The sequence below is a fragment of the Neolamprologus brichardi genome, chromosome 23 (assembly GCF_056152115.1).
Source record: "Neolamprologus brichardi isolate AB-2024 chromosome 23, ASM5615211v1, whole genome shotgun sequence".
NCBI classification, from domain to species: Eukaryota; Metazoa; Chordata; class Actinopteri; order Cichliformes; family Cichlidae; genus Neolamprologus; species Neolamprologus brichardi.
This window is the reverse complement of record NC_142125.1, coordinates 27,161,361-27,172,273: the sequence shown is the minus strand read 5'-3', so window position 1 is coordinate 27,172,273 and position 10,913 is coordinate 27,161,361. Positions and strand designations below refer to the sequence as shown.

The 10,913-nt window shown below is 47.6% G+C and overlaps 17 non-coding genes across 17 annotated transcripts; 12 read left to right on the top strand and 5 right to left on the bottom strand.

The window, feature by feature from the left end:
* The first annotated feature begins 1,155 nt into the window (after window positions 1-1,155).
* Window positions 1,156-1,228, top strand: trnam-cau (transfer RNA methionine (anticodon CAU)). Its single transcript has one exon. It is a non-coding gene; the product is annotated as a tRNA-Met (tRNA).
* Window positions 1,229-1,482: 254 nt separating this feature from the next.
* trnak-cuu (transfer RNA lysine (anticodon CUU)) lies at window positions 1,483-1,555 on the top strand. The gene has a single exon. It is a non-coding gene; the product is annotated as a tRNA-Lys (tRNA).
* Window positions 1,556-1,737: 182 nt separating this feature from the next.
* On the top strand, window positions 1,738-1,808 carry trnag-gcc (transfer RNA glycine (anticodon GCC)). Its single transcript has one exon. It is a non-coding gene; the product is annotated as a tRNA-Gly (tRNA).
* A 445-nt stretch (window positions 1,809-2,253) lies between these two features.
* trnam-cau (transfer RNA methionine (anticodon CAU)) lies at window positions 2,254-2,326 on the top strand. Its single transcript has one exon. It is a non-coding gene; the product is annotated as a tRNA-Met (tRNA).
* A 289-nt stretch (window positions 2,327-2,615) lies between these two features.
* Window positions 2,616-2,687, bottom strand: trnad-guc (transfer RNA aspartic acid (anticodon GUC)). The gene has a single exon. It is a non-coding gene; the product is annotated as a tRNA-Asp (tRNA).
* An 854-nt stretch (window positions 2,688-3,541) lies between these two features.
* trnae-cuc (transfer RNA glutamic acid (anticodon CUC)) lies at window positions 3,542-3,613 on the bottom strand. Its single transcript has one exon. It is a non-coding gene; the product is annotated as a tRNA-Glu (tRNA).
* Window positions 3,614-3,735: 122 nt separating this feature from the next.
* Window positions 3,736-3,806, top strand: trnag-gcc (transfer RNA glycine (anticodon GCC)). Its single transcript has one exon. It is a non-coding gene; the product is annotated as a tRNA-Gly (tRNA).
* Window positions 3,807-4,383: 577 nt separating this feature from the next.
* trnam-cau (transfer RNA methionine (anticodon CAU)) lies at window positions 4,384-4,456 on the top strand. Its single transcript has one exon. It is a non-coding gene; the product is annotated as a tRNA-Met (tRNA).
* A 1,184-nt stretch (window positions 4,457-5,640) lies between these two features.
* trnae-cuc (transfer RNA glutamic acid (anticodon CUC)) lies at window positions 5,641-5,712 on the bottom strand. The gene has a single exon. It is a non-coding gene; the product is annotated as a tRNA-Glu (tRNA).
* Window positions 5,713-5,834: 122 nt separating this feature from the next.
* trnag-gcc (transfer RNA glycine (anticodon GCC)) lies at window positions 5,835-5,905 on the top strand. Its single transcript has one exon. It is a non-coding gene; the product is annotated as a tRNA-Gly (tRNA).
* Window positions 5,906-6,492: 587 nt separating this feature from the next.
* On the top strand, window positions 6,493-6,565 carry trnam-cau (transfer RNA methionine (anticodon CAU)). The gene has a single exon. It is a non-coding gene; the product is annotated as a tRNA-Met (tRNA).
* Window positions 6,566-7,749: 1,184 nt separating this feature from the next.
* trnae-cuc (transfer RNA glutamic acid (anticodon CUC)) lies at window positions 7,750-7,821 on the bottom strand. The gene has a single exon. It is a non-coding gene; the product is annotated as a tRNA-Glu (tRNA).
* A 122-nt stretch (window positions 7,822-7,943) lies between these two features.
* trnag-gcc (transfer RNA glycine (anticodon GCC)) lies at window positions 7,944-8,014 on the top strand. Its single transcript has one exon. It is a non-coding gene; the product is annotated as a tRNA-Gly (tRNA).
* A 587-nt stretch (window positions 8,015-8,601) lies between these two features.
* trnam-cau (transfer RNA methionine (anticodon CAU)) lies at window positions 8,602-8,674 on the top strand. Its single transcript has one exon. It is a non-coding gene; the product is annotated as a tRNA-Met (tRNA).
* A 1,184-nt stretch (window positions 8,675-9,858) lies between these two features.
* trnae-cuc (transfer RNA glutamic acid (anticodon CUC)) lies at window positions 9,859-9,930 on the bottom strand. The gene has a single exon. It is a non-coding gene; the product is annotated as a tRNA-Glu (tRNA).
* Window positions 9,931-10,052: 122 nt separating this feature from the next.
* Window positions 10,053-10,123, top strand: trnag-gcc (transfer RNA glycine (anticodon GCC)). The gene has a single exon. It is a non-coding gene; the product is annotated as a tRNA-Gly (tRNA).
* A 587-nt stretch (window positions 10,124-10,710) lies between these two features.
* trnam-cau (transfer RNA methionine (anticodon CAU)) lies at window positions 10,711-10,783 on the top strand. Its single transcript has one exon. It is a non-coding gene; the product is annotated as a tRNA-Met (tRNA).
* Window positions 10,784-10,913: the final 130 nt, after the last annotated feature.

The following is a 10,913-nucleotide window of genomic DNA, read 5'->3' as shown; positions in this document are numbered from 1 at the left end:
GAAACAAAACCTCCCTCTTAAGTTCAATATTTCTTTTAGTATAATTTTAATTTTCAAAAACCAATAAATGTTTTTAACATTTTTTAACACTGAGACAATATTGTATACTGTGGCTAAACAAAATTTTTAAGACTTCCAAAATGTCTAAACTATTTTAAAGCATTTTATTTAAAATATTTTGCGCCATAATTTTCTAAATTAAATAACACATGGTGGTTTTAGACATCAGTGTTTTAAAAATAAATGAATCAATAAAAAATAAATAGTAAAAAAGTGAAGTAACTAAGTCTGTAAGATAAAATAATGGACTTTGATACGGTAGTTACTTCTGTTTTTAAGCGCTATGCAGCAAAACTTCATGTTCGGGCACGCCTTGTACTTTTTCACACCACGTGCTCATGACTTGGCTCGAGCGTCCTCCATTTGCTGCTCGAACTGGTCGCGATGCGGGCTTTTACTCGGACACACCATAGCAAGACTACCACTATATAACCACATGAATTTAGGTTGCCTCGAGAAGCATACAAACGAGTTATTTTCTATTTATATTGTTAAAGCAAACCTCAGTATAAATAGTCTGGAGAGGAGTTTGCTAGCGGGTGACTGCACGGACTTCGGCCATGTGCGTCGAGGAAAAAAAGCGCAGACGATGTTAACTATATGATACAAGGTGAGGCACCGTAGGGCTAGAATGAGGACGCTTGTATTGTTTTTTGTGAATTTCCTCTGTTAAGTTTAAAATAACGTGTTTTTGTGCAGATATTGTTAGCTTGAGGTGGCGACTAGCGAACAACTAGCCACTAATACTAGCCTACCTACTATTCATTAGCATCAGCATGACGCCTAAACTACAGTTACTTGGTTATTAACACAAGTGCAAATTTGCTTCTTTTTAAGCTGCTGAATATGACTGTTTTAATAAACATATGTGAAAGAGTTTTGTTTGGTGTGCTAGCTGTCAGCAGGTTTAACATTTTTTAAGTTTGCTGCGTTTTGGGTAATGAGTGGAAGGTAAAGTGCACTCACAGTGTACTTCACCCCTTTGGAAAACAATTGATCTTCACGAAATTCCAGTATCCAATTTTACCTATTTATAACAGTGCCATAGTAGCTTTAGCTGTGTGTAAAAAGCCTTCTTGTTGACTGTAGTGGCAAGCCTCGTTGGCGCAGTAGGCAGCGCGTCAGTCTCATAATCTGAAGGTCGTGAGTTCGAGCCTCACACGGGGCAGAATATTTTGTTTACATCCATATGAACAGAATCGACTTTATGGCACTTTGAGTACATTTTAGAGATGTGTTTTAGAGATAGTTATAAATGAATTTCACAGCTACTGCGTCTTGTAGTTTAAAATTTTTAGTTTGCTTGGACTGGATATCAATTTTAGTTATAGCCTTTCTTTCCTGTAAAACTATGCTAAAGCCTATTCTTACTAAGAAGAAGTGTGAATTTTGAAAAAGTAGGGGTTGGGATTAAAGCTACAAGCCCGGCTAGCTCAGTCGGTAGAGCATGAGACTCTTAATCTCAGGGTCGTGGGTTCGAGCCCCACGTTGGGCGTTAGACTTTTCCTCATTTGCCCCGCTTCCTGTTTGTCTTCTTTTGTAATTTTCATGTCCAGTGCTTGGACCCTAGAAAGTCTACATGTCATTTTCAGTGGGAAACCACTGAAACACGGAAATCATGAGAGACATTGTTTATGTATGCATGTTAATTCAGTAATTAGATAAGGGTAGCTGTGAGCATTGGTGGTTCAGTGGTAGAATTCTCGCCTGCCACGCGGGAGGCCCGGGTTCGATTCCCGGCCAATGCAACAATCTTTTGAATTTTTTTAGTCTATAAATTAATTTCTATCTTTTTTGAGTACACAGAGACATTTGCTTTTATTTTTTTATGTTGCTTTTATTTTGGCTTAACTGTCAATATTACAGACCCTAATTGTACTTGTTTGAAGTCTGTTTGAAGTCCTGTGGTAGAATGGGACATGAGGGGTATGGTGGGTGGTGTTGGGGGATGGTCAGTGGGAGTGGAAGTGGGGGTGGGTGGCTCTTGCGTCAAATCACAACACCAATGATGTCAAAGCATCAATAAAAGAGACAAATAAAGTTATCAGCCCTACATTTTCAAATCCGTAACCTTTTCAACTTGCTGCCCGGTTTTAGATATGGACAAATTCTTGGTTCTAATATTCTTAGCATATTTTTATTTGTTCAGGGGTAATATGACTTTTGTTGGTCCATTGGTGTATTGCATCATAGGCCTCGTTGGCGCAGTAGGCAGCGCGTCAGTCTCATAATCTGAAGGTCGTGAGTTCGAGCCTCACACGGGGCAGTTTCTTTTGACACACACATTTCTTGTTTTTGCAAATGGTTATGCATATGCTTATTTTGTAGTATAATCAACTATTACTTCCAGCACCCCCATGTGTGGCAGGCTGTTAAGACAGCTCTGCTCATTTCTGAGCTTTTGCATTTAAGTCAACCTAGGATGAGTTGTTTTAATTTTCATATGGTCATTAGAGTGTCCACTCTAATGCAATGTGCTTGAAAAGCTTGGAGCTTTCTCACGTGTGGGGATAGTAAAGGTTTACCTTATTACACAAAAAAAAAAAAAAAATACACTCCCCGTCGGGGAATCGAACCCCGGTCTCCCGCGTGACAGGCGGGGATACTAACCACTATACTAACGAGGAGATACTTTTGTCAACTCTTTACCGTTAGTAAAGTAAGTAAGTAGTAAGACCAGTGATCGGAATAACAGCAGTAAAAGTGAGGGATATGTCATTTGTTTGTTTCGCAAGAGGGGCAGGTTTTAGGAGTGACAGCGGCAAGAGAGAGAGTAATGTGAGAGAATTTATGTATATGGCAACATTTATGTATATATATGTATACATATTTTACAAATTAAATAGAGTAAACTAAAATACTCTATTTAATAAAATATAATATATATAAAAAAATATACAGAGTTGGTTGAGACATGTGCAAAACAGTGGCATTAATGTACAGTATGTAGTGCATAATGGTGAAGTTCCAGTAGTGGAGGTGAGGTGTCTATGAAGTGTTCAGCAGTCTGATGGCCTGATGGAAAAAGCTGTCTCTTGGTCTGCTGGTACGGGACCGGATGCTGCAGAACCTCCTTCCTGATGGAAGTAGTCTGAACAGTTTATGGCTGGGGTGACTGGAGTCCTTGATGATCCTTCCCGCTTTCCTGATGCACCGCTTCCTGTAGAAGCGCCTGCCATGCGTAAGTCTCAAAAACTGGAGGTGTTGGGCTCTACCGTCACCCGAGGCATGTTTTGATGCGCAGTTCGGCCACACATTTTAGGATCTCCTGTCACACACTTCGCCTCCAAGACGGCAGCCCATCCTGGGCTTGAAGAACTGGCAACTCTGCTTCATTTGTTGACGGCTTCAACGAATGGTCCGTTTTGGGGGGAGATGGTGCCTTGAGTTTCGCGTGATACACAGTACGTGGCAAAGGCAACCCATCCATTGTCTACCGCTTGTCCCTTTCGGGTAAGCCGGAGCTGGGTCAAAAAACAGTTTCCCTGACCGGGAATCGAACCCGGGCCGCGGCGGTGAGAGCGCCGAATCCTGACCACTAGACCATCAGGGAGCTGCGACAGAGGTGTCTTGATGAGTGACGCGTGGCTGTATCGGGCTACATTTTCCGTTGCGCCTCGAGAGGAGCGCTTGGGCAATGGCGCGAATTCGGTGGGAAAACTGGCACGTCTGTGAGCATTGGTGGTTCAGTGGTAGAATTCTCGCCTGCCACGCGGGAGGCCCGGGTTCGATTCCCGGCCAATGCACAGTTCCTTTATGCGTGGGGCATTAAGTTTGTTCTCGGTCGCGGCCAGACGGCATCAAGATTTGGAACAAGAAGTCTGTGCAAACCAAACTTGGGTTGGACATCGTATCTGCATTAAGTCAAGATGTTGTTGAGAGGAGACTTTGGAGAGTGGCGCGAATTCGGCGCAACAATTGGCAGACTTAGAATTGTCGCCTGCCAGCGGGTGACTGAATATATGTTTACAGACATTGCTGGTAAATCCGTGTGTCTTATTAGTGGAGCTAATGTGGCTGTAATTAAGGAATTTAATTTAAGACGGAACTACGAGACAAAAGAAGAATGGTCCGTTTTGGGGGAAGATGGTGTCTTGAGCCTCACTTGATACACAGTACGTGGCAAAGGCAACCCATCCATTGTGTACCGCTTGTCCCTTTCGGGTTAGCCGGAGCTGGGAGATTTTTAGGATCTCCTGTGGCACTCTTCACCTCCAAAACCCGTTCAGGGCTTAAATACCTGGGGACTTGCCTTTGTTTGTCCAAGTTGAATTTTTTTTCCGTGCAGCTTCGAGAAATCGTCCATTTTCTGGTTGGCTCTCAGCCTCGTTGGCGCAGTAGGCAGCGCGTCAGTCTCATAATCTGAAGGTCGTGAGTTCGAGCCTCACACGAGGCAGGTGTTTTGGTACAGACTTGGTCCATCCATTTTGTACCACTTCTACCCATTTCGAGGACGCTGGAGCCAAAGAACCATCCGTTTGTAGTGGATTTTCAGCCTCCTCTTATGCGAGATCTAGAACAGGGATCAATGCAAATCATTCTGCCATTGCCCGTGGAAAGCCTTCCCGTCTCTTTGATTTCAAGACTCACACGTGGCAGGCGATCTTCCCCTATGGATGCGTGCCGGCCCTCTGGAACCACTTCATCCAACTTTCACCACAATTCCTCTTTCTTTTCTCAGGTCAGAATTGCGGGGCACCACACGTTGGCTCCCAAATGACTCCTACCTGTTATTTCTTCGTGGACACTTTGTCCAGGTAGGGTTAGGAATGTCTTTGCATTGGAAGCGGATGAGCAAGGGCTGATAATTGGTTATCAGCAGCTCCCGAGCTGAGTCTCTGGAGGTTGCCTGGAGTTCCTTTGCCAACAGGGTCCATTGAGAGAGATAATTTGAAGTCATTCTTGCCTGACTGGTAAGTTGGAACAAGAAGTCTGTGCAAACCAAACTTGGCTTGGACATCGTATCTGCATTAAGTCAAGATGTTGTTGAGAGGAGACTTTGGAGAGTGGCGCGAATTCGGCGGGACAATTGGCAGACTTGTAAGGGCTGGTGGCTCAGCAGTAGAACTGTCGCCTGCCACCCGTGAATCTCGAAATCAGAAGGTAGTGACTTGTAGCCTCACGCAAGCGATGTGCTTTGATGCACAGTACGTGACAGAGTTTGTGCATCCATTTTAAGCGTCTTGAGAGGAGACTTTGGAGAGTGGCGCGAATTCAGCGGGACAATTGGCGGACGTGCAAGGGTTGTTAGCTCAGCGGTAGAATTGTCGCCTGCCATGCGTAAGTCTCAAAAACTGGAGGTGTTGGGCTCTACCGTCACCCGAGGCATGTTTTGATGCGCAGTTCGGCCACACATTTTAGGATCTCCTGTCACACACTTCGCCTCCAAGACGGCAGCCCATCCTGGGCTTGAAGAACTGGCAACTCTGCTTCATTTGTTGATGGCTTCAACGAATGGTCCGTTTTGGGGGGAGATGGTGCCTTGAGTTTCGCGTGATACACAGTACGTGGCAAGGGCAACCCATCCATTGTCTACCGCTTGTCCCTTTCGGGTTAGCCGGAGCTGGGTCAAAAAACAGTTTCCCTGACCGGGAATCGAACCCGGGCCGCGGCGGTGAGAGCGCCGAATCCTGACCACTAGACCATCAGGGAGCTGCGACAGAGGTGTCTTGATGAGTGACGCGTGGCTGTATCGGGCTACATTTTCCGTTGCGCCTCGAGAGGAGCGCTTGGGCAATGGCGCGAATTCGGTGGGAAAACTGGCACGTCTGTGAGCATTGGTGGTTCAGTGGTAGAATTCTCGCCTGCCACGCGGGAGGCCCGGGTTTGATTCCCGGCCAATGCACAGTTCCTTTATGCGTGGGGCCTTGGGGGGCATTAAGTTTGTTCTCGGTCGCGGCCAGACGGCATCAAGATTTGGAACAAGAAGTCTGTGCAAACCAAACTTGGGTTGGACATCGTATCTGCATTAAGTCAAGATGTTGTTGAGAGGAGACTTTGGAGAGTGGCGCGAATTCGGCGCAACAATTGGCAGACTTAGAATTGTCGCCTGCCAGCGGGTGACTGAATATATGTTTACAGACATTGCTGGTAAATCCGTGTGTCTTATTAGTGGAGCTAATGTGGCTGTAATTAAGGAATTTAATTTAAGACGGCACTACGAGACAAAAGAAGAATGGTCCGTTTTGGGGGAAGATGGTGTCTTGAGCCTCACTTGATACACAGTACGTGGCAAAGGCAACCCATCCATTGTGTACCGCTTGTCCCTTTCGGGTTAGCCGGAGCTGGGAGATTTTTAGGATCTCCTGTGGCACTCTTCACCTCCAAAACCCGTTCAGGGCTTAAATACCTGGGGACTTGCCTTTGTTTGTCCAAGTTGAATTTTTTTTCCGTGCAGCTTCGAGAAATCGTCCATTTTCTGGTTGGCTCTCAGCCTCGTTGGCGCAGTAGGCAGCGCGTCAGTCTCATAATCTGAAGGTCGTGAGCTCGAGCCTCACACGAGGCAGGTGTTTTGGTACAGACTTGGTCCATCCATTTTGTACCACTTCTACCCATTTCGAGGACGCTGGAGCCAAAGAACCATCCGTTTGTAGTGGATTTTCAGCCTCCTCTTATGCAAGATCTAGAACAGGGATCAATGCAAATCATTCTGCCATTGCCCGTGGAAAGCCTTCCCGTCTCTTTGATTTCAAGACTCACACGTGGCAGGCGATCTTCCCCTATGGATGCGTGCCGGCCCTCTGGAACCACTTCATCCAACTTTCACCACAATTCCTCTTTCTTTTCTCAGGTCAGAATTGCGGGGCACCACACGTTGGCTCCCAAATGACTCCTACCTGTTATTTCTTCGTGGACACTTTGTCCAGGTAGGGTTAGGAATGTCTTTGCATTGGAAGCGGATGAGCAAGGGCTGATAATTGGTTATCAGCAGCTCCCGAGCTGAGTCTCTGGAGGTTGCCTGGAGTTCCTTTGCCAACAGGGTCCATTGAGAGAGATAATTTGAAGTCATTCTTGCCTGACTGGTAAGTTGGAACAAGAAGTCTGTGCAAACCAAACTTGGCTTGGACATCGTATCTGCATTAAGTCAAGATGTTGTTGAGAGGAGACTTTGGAGAGTGGCGCGAATTCGGCGGGACAATTGGCAGACTTGTAAGGGCTGGTGGCTCAGCAGTAGAACTGTCGCCTGCCACCCGTGAATCTCGAAATCAGAAGGTAGTGACTTGTAGCCTCACGCAAGCGATGTGCTTTGATGCACAGTACGTGACAGAGTTTGTGCATCCATTTTAAGCGTCTTGAGAGGAGACTTTGGAGAGTGGCGCGAATTCAGCGGGACAATTGGCGGACGTGCAAGGGTTGTTAGCTCAGCGGTAGAATTGTCGCCAGCCATGCGTAAGTCTCAAAAACTGGAGGTGTTGGGCTCTACCGTCACCCGAGGCATGTTTTGATGCGCAGTTCGGCCACACATTTTAGGATCTCCTGTCACACACTTCGCCTCCAAGACGGCAGCCCATCCTGGGCTTGAAGAACTGGCAACTCTGCTTCATTTGTTGACGGCTTCAACGAATGGTCCGTTTTGGGGGGAGATGGTGCCTTGAGTTTCGCGTGATACACAATACGTGGCAAAGGCAACCCATCCATTGTCTACCGCTTGTCCCTTTCGGGTAAGCCGGAGCTGGGTCAAGAAACAGTTTCCCTGACCGGGAATCGAACCCGGGCCGCGGCGGTGAGAGCGCCGAATCCTGACCACTAGACCATCAGGGAGCTGAGACAGAGGAGTCTTGATGAGTGACGCGTGGCTGTATCGGGCTACATTTTCCGTTGCGCCTCGAGAGGAGCGCTTGGGCAATGGCGCGAATTCGGTGGGAAAACTGGCACGTCTGTGAGCATTGGTGGTTCAGTGGTAGAATTCTCGCCTGCCACGCGGGAGGCCCGGGTTTGATTCCCGGCCAATGCACAGTTCCTTTGTGCGTGGGGCCTTGGGGGGCATTAAGTTTGTTCTCGGTTGCGGCCAGACGGCATCAAGATTTGGAACAAGAAGTCTGTGCAAACCAAACTTGGGTTGGACATCGTATCTGCATTAAGTCAAGATGTTGTTGAGAGGAGACTTTGGAGAGTGGCGTGAATTCGGCGCAACAATTGGCAGACTTAGAATTGTCGCCTGCCAGCGGGTGACTGAATATATGTTTACAGACATTGCTGGTAAATCCGTGTGTCTTATTAGTGGAGCTAATGTGGCTGTAATTAAGGAATTTAATTTAAGACGGCACTACGAGACAAAAGAAGAATGGTCCGTTTTGGGGGAAGATGGTGTCTTGAGCCTCACTTGATACACAGTACGTGGCAAAGGCAACCCATCCATTGTGTACCGCTTGTCCCTTTCGGGTTAGCCGGAGCTGGGAGATTTTTAGGATCTCCTGTGGCACTCTTCACCTCCAAAACCCGTTCAGGGCTTAAATACCTGGGGACTTGCCTTTGTTTGTCCAAGTTGAATTTTTTTTCCGTGCAGCTTCGAGAAATCGTCCATTTTCTGGTTGGCTCTCAGCCTCGTTGGCGCAGTAGGCAGCGCGTCAGTCTCATAATCTGAAGGTCGTGAGTTCGAGCCTCACACGAGGCAGGTGTTTTGGTACAGACTTGGTCCATCCATTTTGTACCACTTCTACCCATTTCGAGGACGCTGGAGCCAAAGAACCATCCGTTTGTAGTGGATTTTCAGCCTCCTCTTATGCGAGATCTAGAACAGGGATCAATGCAAATCATTCTGCCATTGCCCGTGGAAAGCCTTCCCGTCTCTTTGATTTCAAGACTCACACGTGGCAGGCGATCTTCCCCTATGGATGCGTGCCGGCCCTCTGGAACCACTTCATCCAACTTTCACCACAATTCCTCTTTCTTTTCTCAGGTCAGAATTGCGGGGCACCACACGTTGGCTCCCAAATGACTCCTACCTGTTATTTCTTCGTGGACACTTTGTCCAGGTAGGGTTAGGAATGTCTTTGCATTGGAAGCGGATGAGCAAGGGCTGATAATTGGTTATCAGCAGCTCCCGAGCTGAGTCTCTGGAGGTTGCCTGGAGTTCCTTTGCCAACAGGGTCCATTGAGAGAGATAATTTGAAGTCATTCTTGCCTGACTGGTAAGTTGGAACAAGAAGTCTGTGCAAACCAAACTTGGCTTGGACATCGTATCTGCATTAAGTCAAGATGTTGTTGAGAGGAGACTTTGGAGAGTGGCGCGAATTCGGCGGGACAATTGGCAGACTTGTAAGGGCTGGTGGCTCAGCAGTAGAACTGTCGCCTGCCACCCGTGAATCTCGAAATCAGAAGGTAGTGACTTGTAGCCTCACGCAAGCGATGTGCTTTGATGCACAGTACGTGACAGAGTTTGTGCATCCATTTTAAGCGTCTTGAGAGGAGACTTTGGAGAGTGGCGCGAATTCAGCGGGACAATTGGCGGACGTGCAAGGGTTGTTAGCTCAGCGGTAGAATTGTCGCCTGCCATGCGTAAGTCTCAAAAACTGGAGGTGTTGGGCTCTACCGTCACCCGAGGCATGTTTTGATGCGCAGTTCGGCCACACATTTTAGGATCTCCTGTCACACACTTCGCCTCCAAGACGGCAGCCCATCCTGGGCTTGAAGAACTGGCAACTCTGCTTCATTTGTTGACGGCTTCAACGAATGGTCCGTTTTGGGGGGAGACGGTGCCTTGAGTTTCGCGTGATACACAGTACGTGGCAAAGGCAACCCATCCATTGTCTACCGCTTGTCCCTTTCGGGTAAGCCGGAGCTGGGTCAAAAAACAGTTTCCCTGACCGGGAATCGAACCCGGGCCGCGGCGGTGAGAGCGCCGAATCCTGACCACTAGACCATCAGGGAGCTGCGACAGAGGTGTCTTGATGAGTGACGCGTGGCTGTATCGGGCTACATTTTCTGTTGCGCCTCGAGAGGAGCGCTTGGGCAATGGCGCGAATTCGGTGGGAAAACTGGCACGTCTGTGAGCATTGGTGGTTCAGTGGTAGAACTCTTGCCTGCCACGCGGGAGGCCCGGGTTCGATTCCCGGCCAATGCACAGTTCCTTTATGCGTGGGGCCTTGGGGGGCATTAAGTTTGTTCTCGGTCGCGGCCAGACGGCATCAAGATTTGGAACAAGAAGTCTGTGCAAACCAAACTTGGGTTGGACATCGTATCTGCATTAAGTCAAGATGTTGTTGAGAGGAGACTTTGGAGAGTGGCGCGAATTCGGCGCAACAATTGGCAGACTTAGAATTGTCGCCTGCCAGCGGGTGACTGAATATATGTTTACAGACATTGCTGGTAAATCCGTGTGTCTTATTAGTGGAGCTAATGTGGCTGTAATTAAGGAATTTAATTTAAGACGGCACTACGAGACAAAAGAAGAATGGTCCGTTTTGGGGGAAGATGGTGTCTTGAGCCTCACTTGATACACAGTACGTGGCAAAGGCAACCCATCCATTGTGTACCGCTTGTCCCTTTCGGGTTAGCCGGAGCTGGGAGATTTTTAGGATCTCCTGTGGCACTCTTCACCTCCAAAACCCGTTCAGGGCTTAAATACCTGGGGACTTGCCTTTGTTTGTCCAAGTTGAATTTTCTTTCCGTGCAGCTTCGAGAAATCGTCCATTTTCTGGTTGGCTCTCAGCCTCGTTGGCGCAGTAGGCAGCGCGTCAGTCTCATAATCTGAAGGTCGTGAGTTCGAGCCTCACACGAGGCAGGTGTTTTGGTACAGACTTGGTCCATCCATTTTGTACCACTTCTACCCATTTCGAGGACGCTGGAGCCAAAGAACCATCCGTTTGTAGTGGATTTTCAGCCTCCTCTTATGCGAGATCTAGAACAGGGAT